We start from the raw sequence: 12817 nt of genomic DNA, 5'->3' as shown, positions 1-12817 counted from the left end.
TCTGTTATCCTGGTGAAACACAATATTCACTAATGTTTTCAATATATTGATACTGGATTAAGGAAAGGTGACTAATCAAAATTCCTAAAACAATTTATTGGGGGAAGACAGAAAGCAGACTGTTTAAGTCTACTTGATACGCAATAACAGCAAAGCTTCAGTATTTTTCCTTCAGGAAAAAACCTTTAAGAGTAGATGAGAGGACAAGACACACTACAAAAGATGACTGTTCACTATAACTCTGAACTGAAGTTTAAAGACGAGAGCGGTTTCTCACTTGCCAGTCACAGTTCATTAAAAGCACCTTAAGGAACCCATCTTACAGTTACATCTCAGTCAACTGCAGAATTCTCTGCCAATGTGTGTTTTCTGGATGCATCTTAGAAGATGGGACAAGTTGTAAATGAAAACCTAAAAATCACCTGCTATCTATATACTGATTTATATATTCCTTTTATAAAGACATCCACATCTGCACCTGTGATAATGACCCTTAATTTTTCATTTGGGGGTAGCCAAGTGAAGGAGGACCCTGGCCCCCACATGCAGCATTGCTAACTGGAACAAAGCAGCAAATGGCCACAGTAACTTGCCACAAATAAGCCTAACATTGTGCAATATACATTTACCACTTTATATAAATCACTTCCTCTAGAGGCAAGTATATTTAACTAGAAAGCAGCAATTGTGATCGCAACTTTACTGTCACATTAAAGGACTTCAAGTAAGAGAAATCATCAAAATACAAAAACAATAACTCAATGGAAAACTTTGTTTAAAACTAGCTGGCATGCATAAGAGCAATCATTAGCTACTACTACAAAAGCAATACGCATCATCTCCAACTACTGCACAATGTGAGCCCATATCAAATGTTTCCAGTGTAGAGCTCTTGTAGATATCAGACTTTGTTTTCTTTCTTTTACTTTGTTACTAAAAAAAAAATATCTTAATTTAAAGACAAAGATCAAACAACTTTGGAATTGCCCTTCAGAAGCTCTAACCTCAGATTACATTGTATTATTCAGAAAGGGATAGATCTGTTTTTCCAAAAAGACAGACAAAGGATTGGCTCCCTAAAAGCTGTCAGTTGGTTTTCCAATTGGGCCACTCTAGGAAGAGTGGCAAGAAACAAACAAACAAAAAAAAAAAAAAAAACCAAACACAGAATGAGTGAAGATCAGGACCATATGTCAACCTTGAAAGATTGTCTGGATTTATTTTATTATTCTTATTTTTTTTTTTTTTTTAGTCTAGTCTGTCATAACAGATATTTGTCTCGTGCTAGAATTTGAAAGCAAGGCAACAGCTGTATGTGAAAATCAAGGGATTTTACTACTTTCAGGTGAGTTTAAAAGATACATTTAATCAATAAACTTTCCTATTGTTCTCTCTTTATTATTTCAATCTAAAATTTACATTTTCTAACTTGTGATAATCATTTCATGGATGAAAAAAAAAAAAAAAAAAAAAGGAATTCCTCTTGGGAATATCCTTGTTTTGTGAAGTGTAGAGAGCTTTAAGATAGAAGAAAATGGAATTAGATCTGTTCCAGAGAGAAGGTCAGAGAGAGAGCTTTTCTTAGTCTTGTCTTAAGTACTTCTTAGTAGAAGGACACTAATGTACAAATATTGACTTCTCTTACAAATAAAAAGCCCATTAGAGAGAGTATTTTTGTCCAAAAATATAAATTTTATATTGGAATATGCTAGTTACCCTAAAAGTAATGCCTCCTCTTTATTTCTTTGGAAACTACAACAGACAGAAAGAGAACAATAATACCACACTTTTATGAATAAAAATCTTTATTTAAAAACAGATTACTCACATTAAGCCCATAGAAAATACAACAACAGCTGAAGCAAGAGCACACCAATTTTCACATAACATACTGCAGAACTCTGAAAAAAAATACCTGCTCTGAATTTGTCCTGGAGTACAAGAGCTGGAGGCTCAGCAGTAAGACCTGAGCAGTGACAGCACTGACAGCAACACTGAGGACATGTTTCCCATTTGAAGCTCACTGTAACGTGTGGTTCAGGAACATTTACCATGCGAACTTCTTGGACAGCAGGAGTAGCAGGAGGACACTCCAACACCTCAACGTTTAATACTTCCCAATGCCAAAAAAACACAATAAATATCTGTGGAAACCTTCCAATTCATTTTTATTTGAAAAAGAAGTTTGTCATCACTGTTTCTCAAGTTTCAATCCTCACAAAAGAAAAAAAATCAGAAGGCTAGGAAGAAGAGTACATCTTTCTGCTTTTATTAAATACACTTTTAATATTCATCCACAATCTTTTATCAACTGAAACAAGAGCTGACTTAGAATGATATTTAACCTAAATCCAACCTTCTTTCTCTATCATTAAAATGAGGTATTTAAATGTCAACTACAGTGTTAAAGTCTTCTCTAAAAATAGGAATTAAGTGAACTTTTGAAAAAATCCATAACATTTTACATTTTATGCAATATCCAGAAAACTAAACACTTCAGAGAAGGAAAAAAAAAAAAAAGCATTGTTATTATTTTCTCCCCTTCTTCTATTTAATTCTCAGCCCCTCCTGAAAGAGTAATAAAGATAATTTTAAGATCTTCTGTTTTCACCCTCAAGCCCTTTGACTTGACCCACCTGCCCAGATGTCACAGGACACTTAGGCTAGTGTTCACATCTTTCAGAGCCTCTTCTGCAATGAACACACAAAATTAAACGACATTTGCTTAGAAAATGATGCTAAGAGATTGGCTGCCTTTACTTGCACACATCCATTTCCGATGAGGAAACCAGATGATAGAAATCACAAGCTCTGCTAAACTGGTCATCGGACAAAATAATCTATCACACATTTAACATATGAATGCCAGTCAGGTTGCCAAATCAAGTTGTTGTGACAAAAAGTTACCTTGACTTCATGAAGATATCATTTTTATTCAGACATTTTCAATGGAAAATCTATTTAACTCTTTCTTTAAAGAAAGCTACCCCCCCCCCCCCCGCAAAAAAAAAAAAAAAAAAAAAAACCACCTGTATAAACTATCGCCCTACTGAACAACTGAGGGTCAATTATCTTATTTGCAGTTAAATCTTGATTAGAATCAAAATCTTTTATATTCCTTTAATATTTTTATTCCCTCACTTTGTATTGCTTCCATGCAAGGAAACACACATATCACACACATTACATTTTTCAGAGTTCTGAGTAAAAAAACATTTTGTTACAAAAATGTAACCTAAATGTTACAATCAGAGAAAAATATTTTTAAAAAATTATTTATATACTGTACTGTGAACACCCCTAAAGCAGTATTTTCAGGTTTAAAACTGGCTGCCACCGAAACACAGCCTACTTCATCCACCTCCTCTCGCAGAAAAGAACAAAAAATGAAACTTGCACAGTGAGATTCACATTTAGATTAGATAGTTGGTGGGGGCTTTGTGTCGGCATGAAGAAAACCTAACATACTGAGAGACACTATATAATTTCAAGTGGTTAAAGGAAGGCACGGATTCATGCAAGGAAACAGAAGAAACTAAAATTCTTTGAAGCCAAGAAGAAGCTACGGCTGCGCAACAGAAACACCCTCTATCAGCAAAAGAAAATAAAACCAATGTAGCAAACTTAACAACTTAATAGGAAAAGAAAAGCATAAAACTACTACTGAAAAGATGTGCAAAGCAATTACTTTTTCTGCTTTTTGTACTCACCAACACTGCATATTTTATAATTAAAAAAGTACTGGAGAAGCCATTTTTAATCAAGTCTAGAATTACAGATGTAACACGCTAGAAAGTGCAACAGCGACAGCAGAATATCAAGGTCCCAGGCTGCAGCATAAATAAAGGAAAGACGCTGCTTACCTTCAGAAGGCCTCAGGTAGGCTACTCCTGCCTCCAACTACCAACCTTTAACTGAAATCTGGCTCCACCCCTTCTGGTCACTCAGGTGCACTGCATGCAGTTGAGCTCCCCTGGGTTGGCCCTGCCTTCCCAACAGGTCCTCAAACACTGTTTCAGGCCATGATTTAGCATTTCCACTACAACAAATAACTAGTGATCTGGATTCAAAACAAACAGTTGCACTAGACAAGCTAGAATATTTAGATATCTTTTCACAAGTACGCATAAGCAAAGAAATAGACTTAAAAACAAATCTAAACCCTAATCTAGTAGTAGTTTTATTTCCTCCCAATTCAATCCTTCCCTCTCCTCCTCCTTCTGTTGATATTCATTTTTCTTCAGTTTTCATTTACATCAATTTGTCTTTTTCAACTCAAATCCATATAAGTAGCTTGCCAAATCAAAACTAATTTATTGCTTGCAATTTTATTTATAATGACTCCTTTTCACTTTAAAATATCTCAACCAAGATAAGCTCAGGGGGGCAGTTGCAGAAATGAGAAGCGAATGGGTTTCAAAACTAGAACATGTGGTGTCTGTCATTACCTGGATTCCTCCAGACCCTCACCATTTCTACCAACCTCCAGTATGCACTCTGGGGAGGATGGGCACATTAGAGCCCTCTTTCCCCATAACTCTAAGATAACACAGTTGTTGCCTGCCAAGAAAGGGATTGTCTATTTTTGATTCCTTCACTCTCACAGATGAGCTTGGCAAAAATGTTGAAGCATAATTCAACAAAATATTTTTTCCTTACAAGCTACCTGATAAACAAAAATATAAAGAAAAGAGGACAGCAATTGGAAATGAACTATAATAACTGTACACTTCATGCATTTGTACAAACACATTGCAAACTCTGCCAATTTAAAAGACTACTTCTACCACCCACAAATACTTCCTTTTATCTTATCAGAAAAAGAGCTGTTCACCGCTGTAGGCTAATTACACCATCTGTTTAGCCCCAGTGCAGCAAACACTAAGACATAGCACATTAACTCCTTAACTTTCCCACATGGCAGTGCCTGGCACTGCCCCCTCATGCTCTCAAAGACATGGGCTGAGCAGAGGAAAAGGAAAAGCAGCGTTGTGTTATTTGGATTCCTTTTTCCTGCAGCTCTGCTGCTAGACTTCACAGGGATTTAAGAAACCTGACAGCTTCTTTCTAGCTCACCTCAGTACAATAGTGCCAGTTGTCACGACTGGCAATGAAAAACGTCAATCACCCACACACACAGAAAGGAGAAGGAAGAGCTTGGGCAAGCTTGTACTGCTTGTCACATCAAGCAAGCTGTCTCTCCTCAGTGGTCAGAGTGTGCTGAATTTCAAGGCCAAGCCTTTCTCAGGACATCAGAGGTGTCCACCCTTGCATTAAGCAGTAGTATTTCCTCAACTCTGGGAGAACAAAATACCTCCCAGCCTTCTACCTCTCTGAGGTACATCATGGCCCATCCACCTGGGCCAGACAGAGCCCACAAAGCATGAGTTTTCCCAAAAGCACCACTCAGCCTCATAGGCTAAAACACTGAAGAAAATGTTCACAAGATCCTTCCTCTATTCTCTCCTCCTCCTCTCCTTCACTCCACTCCGCAGCACAGTTCATCCCTGCATTACATTGTTAAACCATTCAGCAGCAGTTTGCTCAATAGTTTGCCCCTTTCTACCGGAGGCCACCACTCTTTACTCACACACAAATCCACTGGGATCAAAGTCATTTAGCCTCTCTGTCTTCTCACAGATAAAATTGCATAGGAAGCTGTTAACCCTTCTAATTTAGAAAAGCATGGAGGCTGAGTTCACAAAACAGAGAGGCAGAAGGGCAGCCACATGCAACAGCCTCTTCAGCCAGAGAAGCTTCAGCAAAGAGGGAAGGTCTGTCTGCATGATTGCAACTTACAAGAATTTTCTGCCTCAGCTCTAAAGTTAGAAAACTCGTGGCTAACTGAAGACAAGGATTCTTCATCTTTCCCTCCCTTTCATTCCCTGTTAAGTTTTCCCACATTTGTAATGCAGGACTACAACACCACCATTACAGAGACACATTCCAGTTTAGAAATTGTTTTCACTGGAATATACTGCTTGTAACTGATAACCACTAAGATTATTCCAAAAGTGAAAGGAAAATCTGTAGACATTTAACATCACTTCACGTTGCTCAGTGTTATTTATAGCTTCCTGCTTCTGCTCTGTGTCACAGTTTCAAAGAAGATAACAAAAAATAAAGCAGCTTGAAGAGGGGAAAGGGGAAAGGAAAGGGGAGAGCCAGAATTAAGTAAATACTTCATCTTAGATTGCTCAAGAGGACATTTGCATCCATCTTTAGAGTAGTAAAGTTGGGAGGAACAGCCCCAAAACTGGAACACGGAAAAGTGAGGAAAAGGAAAAAGCAAACTGAGCCCAATAAGGTTCAATAACTCTGCCTTCAGCTTCCACAGAAAATGAACAATATAAGATGTGAATGGGGTGGGGAGAGGACCAAAACAATTACATAAATTCTTTACTAGACTATTATGCTTCTTTCTTGGGTTATTATTTCAAATCTAGAAATAAAGTATGCAGCTATTGTTTATGTTGTAAACGGAAGTTATAATGTGTTTCCATCAATACATTTTTCCTGACCTTTTCAGTGATTAAACTATTCAAAAGGGAAGCAAGAAAAGAACTAAAAAAAAATTAAAAATCAAAGCAGTGCATTATTTCAAATCAGGTATTTGCAAGTAAAGAAATGTTAAATCTTAGACAAAAACATCCAGACTGCATAGAACACTACTAAATCATGGGATACAAACCTTGCCTATGCATAATAACATTTAATACAGTCACAGCTCTGTGAAATTGCTGGATGAGTGGGCTGGCTCAGATTCAGGGCCTTGCCATGAGTAAGGTCAGGGTATACACTGTGCAAGTCACACTTCATGTGGCACTGTACTTGCTACTGTTCTCTCAGGCGCTTTCCTATCACTGAAATAAAAATGTAAGACAAAGCATCCAGTGCCATGACAGCTGTATCTGCCTTCCAGCTAATGGAAAAGTACCAAACCCCAACACCAGCCTTGCAGAGAGAAGGACCTCCCTCAGCCACACTGCTGTCATCTAACGTGATCCCTTCCCAGCCATAGTCAACAGCAAGTTCAGGGTAAATCACTAGGTAACTTTATTAACTAGGTAATCCATTAACTTCAGTTGGAGAACTGAAAGCACATAATCTGCTATTAACAACAGTGATAATGTGTTTAGATTAATCTTTCTATTTTCAAAGTTGCTTTGATATATTAAGCTTGTAAAGTTATCCAGATGATGCCCTAACTAAAATGCAGTAAATGATGTACATTCGATACTCAAAAATTCCACTGATCAGCCCAGTAATTTCTATTACCTCAATTTATAATACATACCTGTAATGCTTAACATGTGAACAGAAACAAAACATTTTCCAACTAAAACAACATTCCTACTTGCTTTAGTACATCCCTATAACAATTAGCATTTCCTATATGTACCACTGATTCATTCAAACACAGAACCCATAAATAATTTCTGTACCAAAGTTGTATAAACATACATATTCAGTTTAAACTAACTAACGATCTCCACAGTGGCAATTATTAAAAAAAAAAAAGAAAAAAAGCACAATTCCCTCCTGAGAACACTGTCATTCAGATATAAATGAAAGAAGGCAGTTCTGTTGTCCCATAAACTGTAGCTCATTAAAGTACAAACAAAACTAGCTTTAGTTTTGCATGAAGAAAGGGATTTATGGCTTGATGAGAAACAAATTGCCAAAAACCCCAGTGCAAACTCACAACCTAATTAAACTCCTTCTGTTGCACATGGAACAAAAAACTACCATCACTGCTTTTTACGCCTATAAAACCACTCTCCCTTCTAACTGTTATTTACCTCCTGTTGACCAAGTGTAGAAAATACTGGCATGTACCCTTCAGGATTTCCCCAAGCTCCTGCAGACAGTATCCTCTGCTCAAAAATGCACTGAAAATAACTTAATTACCTTGGTAAGTTACATCAACTGTAATACATACCACCAAAGGTTAACTGCATAGCCTGATTTGCTCACCCCAAAAGCTCGCTAGAGAAATCAGACTTAGGAAAGGTGACTGCTTTGAAACATTTGGCAGTCATACAGTCAGATTGAGTAAGGCACTTAGCATTCCATGTATACTGCTTAGTATTTTCGTTATCTCCTTGGCAAATCATGGCCTTGTACCAGGTACAATGCTTTATCTTGTGCTTTTTTTTTTAATTCTGAAAGCAAACATCTATTACAGTTTGAAAGGATTTAAAACAGAACTCCTAAAACACAAATGAAATATTTTAGTTGCATGCGAAGACTGTAGACTGAAACAGTAAACTAAAAGCCTCTCTGTGAACTAGAAAATAGAAAGTGAGAGAAATATATACTGCAGTCTAAGTAGTACTTTCCAAGATCCTTCACATAAACTCCAAGTCTGACCACCTCAGTAGTGAACTCTCACTCTGTACCCATCTGCTGCCACATCAACGAGGCTGCTGACAAGGTTCCTTACACTGAGGGTGCAATAAAAACCTGAAAGGTTCAAAGCAAAACACAGGAGAACACTACAATTCCAGAGGTCCTTAGCAGAATTCGAACACCCACCATTCTAAAGAAACAGGAAACGCTTAAACTGTCTGGAAAGTCCTAATTGTCAGGTCAGCTACAAGAAAGAAGTTTTGGTAAACTCTGTGGTAAAGAGTCAAGTAAAATGAATAGGAGACTGCGGCTTAGCAGAGATATCATAAAATTGACTGGGGAGCACTACAGAAGGGAAAAATCACATCTGGAAGAAACAACAATGCAGAAGGAAATCCCATTTGCTATTTCTCTCATAGGTTAGGTTTCTCTATGTAAAGAAAGCTCTCTAAAGTCTTCTTACTGACAACTTCTAAGTATTACAAGAACTCCTGACAAAAAAAAAAAAATCTGATCTTTAGTACCGTGCAAAGTTAAAGTTGTGCACCCTGAAAAAATAGTTTGGTAACCTGAGGAGAGTCAGACTTGTCTAAGCAACACTTCGTGTCTCAGAAGGGTCCCCAGAAAAGACTGCTTTTAAGTATTCTGTTAGTTTTAGCTTACAATAGGAAAAAAATAAAACTAAAATAAAATCACAGCAGCTAAGCAGAGGATACACACTTTCTAGAAGCAAAACACAGTTGAAATCATTCTCCAGTAATGTGGTGGAAAATAAGGCAAGATGTAACAAAAACATGTCAGTCTGCACTCTAAAAGTAAATCCTCACATGAAATACTGTCCAGACACAAGGCTACTTTAAATTATCTTCGGAGAAATAATCATCGTCTGCTCTAAAAAAAAAAAAAAAAAAAAAAAACACACCACATCTGACTATGTTGGGTTCAAAAGGACAACCTTACGTCTTTCTACTAGCATCATTCTACAGTCACACAGTTGTAAATCTTTCACATACATAGTGCTAGTTTATTTCATTATTGTCTATTGTTTTCAAAACATCACAAAAAACTTAAAAATGCATTATCAGAATAAGCTTCAGTCTTACAGAACAAACTTCCCTAGAAGACCACAAAGGTAATACCATTTTGTATTTGACTCTGGAAGTGTACAACTATTTTAAACTGCTGTTTGTGCAGCAGAGATAACAAGGGATATTGCTACCACCTCCTACACAGGATTGTAGGCAGAGAGTGCAGTCCCAGCCCTTCTCCTCATCTTTCTGCTGCTGCTACTCACAGTACATCCTTTTCAACTCCTCAACTCTGTGCTACATTACAACAACAAATAAATAAATAAATAAATAAATAAAACCCACAGACCTGGTTACTTCTGTTCTGTTCCTGCCTTCTTGGCTATTCATTAAACCCTGTTTCAACATAATCTATTATAAATTAGGTTGCCTCCACAAGTACTACAGCATACACTGCTACAATTCTTGGCATGCTAGGAGTTCATGCCCTATGTTATCCTGCGACAACTTGTTCAAATACCAATACTTTTAGCTGTACAGAGAATCGGGAGGAAAAAAAAGTGGTACTAAGAAAATGGGAAATGAAAAAATAATGTCATTTACAATTCATTTTCCTTTCTCTATGCCTGAGAAAAGCCTAACAAAATCCAAGTCAGTGTGATCCAGAAGAGTTACCAAAAACATCCCTTACAGAACTACAGTGCTCCAAAACATAAATTACCATGCACCTGGAAACAGCTCAGGCCCAACCTAATCTAATCATATTCAGTAACTGCTAGAATAACACTCAAAAATCAGATACAATATCAACAATCACTTCATCATACCATCTTGAACTTCTTTTTTGTTGTTTTTATGTAAGTATGTAAACATTCCTAATTTCCATCTGAATTGGCTTTTTCCTATTCCAAAACAACATCAAAATGAAGAAACATTGAATATGGTCCTACCCGCGCAATGATGAGGTCTGATCTCTTGTAAAAACTCTGTTTGCCCAAGTATTATTTCAGCTGTGACAGCTAGCCAGAATACTGTAAAATTTGGTGAAAAAAACGAAAACAACAAAACAAACCAGAACAATGCTTACAACTGGGATTTAAAAAACCGAGAGGATAATTTAACCTCTCTTTATTTCTTCTTTCATTCCTCTGCAGTTAAACACAAATTTGGAATAATCATACTAGCATTTTGCATGTCCTTACTTTCCACATCATATATTAATGCCTTCTGGAGAACTAAACTAGAGCCACATAAGCAGTTGTGATCTCAGACTGAAAAAGCTCAAATGCCATTAAATGTACAATACAAATTTAATAGAAAACAAATTTCACAGAAATTCACAATAGTTTATTTCAACTTGTTTTTGTCCACTCAAAGTAGGTCTCAAATGTATACATGACAGCTTTCTACACTTCTACCTGTTTTACAACCAGGATTGCTAAAAAACTAATTGCTGAAATATCTGACAAAAGCTGAAGCAAGAAAGCAAGCATCTTCATTAGGATATTCTATGTTTCTTCATATTTACCTGTATTCTTTCAATCTATTCTTACCATGATCCTTTCAAACTACACAGTAAAACTGAAATAACTGCTGTCTTTGTAAGGAGAATGTTTTGCCTCCATAAGCATTTTCACACATTCCTCATTCCTTAAGAAGCTCCTCAGTTTCACTGAACAAGTCAAACATAAACGCAATCAAATGAAACTATTAAGATTTTGTGTACGTGCGAACTATGAGTAAGGTTATTATAACCCCTATCAAACACTTCCAAATCCCAGACTGCAAAATCTAGTCATCCTGAGTACAAAATGCCCTAATGGAAGTAATACAGGCTAGTTGAACTCTGGAAAGCACCAAATCTCTTGCCTTTAGTTTCTGATTGAGATCACAGCTTAAACCCTTACTTATCTGGGATATGCTGAAAATATTCTTTATACTCTAACACTCATATAAACCACTGGTAATGGCATTTCTCCACTGAGGAAGTCCACTCCAATCTGTCAAGTACATCCTAGATTATCATCTTTGTAACCATGCAAATACATAACTCTCATTCAAGTGATCTGCCAGCATACCTCCCAATGCATTAGTTGCCAAACTTGAATAAAAACATCAACAGGCATTCTAACCTGTCAAATCTGCCCCAACATCTACTGATTCCAGACCCGCTCCACTGAAGCCAACAAGCGGAAACGCACAATCCTTGACATGGTGGCCCCCTCCTCAGCCATTCTTCTTTCTGTTAGCATCACCAAGACAATACAAATGAGGAAGACAGAAACAACCTCCGCTTCTGGCAGCAACACAGTATCTGCAAACAAGTTTTTACAGCCCTGTAAGAACAGAAGATATTATTCAGGCATCTTCTCCACAAGAACCACCACGTCCCTAGTAAATTTCCTACTCCCATAAAACTTTCTACTACTGTATGAAATAAAGGGGTTTGTTGTTGTCATAAAGAGGAAGGATCTGCTTACATAGCACATAAATCTTTCCTTTTGTGGCTGTACAAGCTCATTCATGCCTTTCATTAAGGGAAGAACATGAGTCCCAAACAAGCAAGTACAGATCAGCATAACCACCCAGAAGACAATCACAGAAAGCAAACATCATCACACAGAGTTACTGAGGGCTTCAGCAAACACCTCAGAAGGCTTGGACTGAAGACTGCCACAGGCAGTCTGCACACTGTCTCTGTCACTGTACCTTTCCTGACTGCTACTAAGTCATTCACCTTACATTTCCCCATTTCTTAATCTAAAAAACAGGAACTAAAAAACAAAATTTGTATTTTCTATACCAGACTGCCTTCTTTCAAAAAAATAATAACAATAAAAACAACTCATTCCTTATCACAGACTTAGCATAAGAGCAGCAAAGTGAAACCACAGAATTTGAGAGGTCAAAGGTGGAACTAACTAAAGCTGGAGACTGCAATCAAGCAACTATGATGGGCATGAGATGATTAGCCTACCTGTCTTAATCCACCATGGGAATGAGCAGAATTCAACCCAGATGAGGATTCCACTAGAAGCAAATATTAATTCCTTTAAGCAAATATTACATGTGTGGAAAGGTACAACTCTTCCTAATGCAAAAGAACTTTAACCTTTCCCTAAAAGACCACATTTAGTCACAGCTACTTTACAAATGGAATCAGACAACTTCCTTGCTGAGATAAGCCAAATATCAAAAGGCTTAGCTGCAAGGGTGACTAAGTACTTCAAGTTTCCTGGCTGTTGCTAACTGAGCAGCTCAACAGTAGAGCTGCTGTGCTACAAGATTCCACGAATTCTAAGACTACATTTTTAAAGTATCCATAGAAAAAGGACAAGCCCATTAATAGCAGACCAATTATTTTTCAAGCTCCAAAGCTTTTAGCTTGAAGTAGAGAAAGGGAATCTTATTTACAAAACAAAAAGCTAACAAAAGAA

Source organism: Cyrtonyx montezumae, unplaced genomic scaffold, assembly GCF_038088225.1.
Source record: "Cyrtonyx montezumae isolate F1298 unplaced genomic scaffold, pur_monq_1.0 scaffold_0, whole genome shotgun sequence".
Classification (NCBI taxonomy): domain Eukaryota; kingdom Metazoa; phylum Chordata; class Aves; order Galliformes; family Odontophoridae; genus Cyrtonyx; species Cyrtonyx montezumae.
Note: the sequence above shows the minus strand (reverse complement) of the source record.